We start from the raw sequence: 1114 nt of genomic DNA on the forward strand, positions 1-1114 counted from the left end.
GCGGGCATGCCGCTCTCGGCTACGGGCCGGCCGGCCGCCGCGCCGCGCCCCCCGGGGCCGCTCCCCGCAGGCCGAGGAGGGAAGGCCCGAAAGAAAAAAAAATACAAATAAAGAAAAAAAATCGGAATTAAAAACCCGGAGCGGGCAGCGCGGGGTCGGGCGGCGCCCGCTGCGCTGCCCTCCGCACCGCCGGGGCCGCTCCCGCGGTGCGTGTGTTTATGTTTCACTCCGTGCAGGGGCACAGGTAGCTCCAGCGGCAACTGCGGCTGTGTCCAGCCGGGAGAGGACCCTCGCCCCGGCACCTCCAAGCTTGCTCCTTGTCGCTTCCGCAGATATCTTCCTTTGGGTTTTCTTTTTTCTTTTTTTTTTTTTGGGGGGGGGGTTGTTTGTTTTCCTTTTCCCCCTTCTCTCAGCAAGAGGGGGGAGAGGGGTCCTTCAGATTACACCGAAGACTTTTTCCTTCTTCAAAACGCCCTAAAGGGAGCCGAAGTCTTAGCAGGCATCCAATTGCATACTAGCATAAGCCTGTCACTTTGCAGTGTCCCCCAAGCCACGCACAAGCAACCCCCCAAAACCTCAACGCCGACGGAGCGCCAGGCGGGGAGGGAAAGCCACCCTGGGGGGGGTTGTTGGTTGTCCAAAAAAAAAAAATCCTTCTTCTCGTAGGGAAAAAGCAAACACAACACGAGCAAATCAAATCACCAGTCTTCCAACAGGTCCAGAAGCTTTAAGCCCTCCCTAGGGCTGCCAAAGAGAATAGGTTTTGTTCCAGCATCAACACCACATTCATAACCTCCTTGCTCCTCCTGCTGCCATCTTGACAGTTTTTCCCCCCCTTCACTCAAGTCATTTAAAAAGCACAGGCAGGAGAGGCAGCGAGAGCCACGCCGGGAGCGGAGGGAGGCCGCGGGGAGATTCAACAGCCGCCTCCAACGCCCGCAGAAAGCGCGATCCACATTCACGGGAGGAAGAAGCAGCGCTGCTGCTGCCGCCGCCGCTGCTGCATGGTTCCTGCCGCTCCTGCGCCTTCAGCTCCGCCGAGCCTCCCCTTTAAAGGCGAAGGAGGCGAGCGCAGCCCGCCGCACGCCGCCCGGGCCGGCCGCCGCCGAGAGGC

The sequence above is a fragment of the Rhea americana genome, unplaced genomic scaffold (assembly GCF_003343005.1).
Source record: "Rhea americana isolate MKP2758 unplaced genomic scaffold, rheAme1 scaffold_25, whole genome shotgun sequence".
Classification (NCBI taxonomy): Eukaryota; Metazoa; Chordata; class Aves; order Rheiformes; family Rheidae; genus Rhea; species Rhea americana.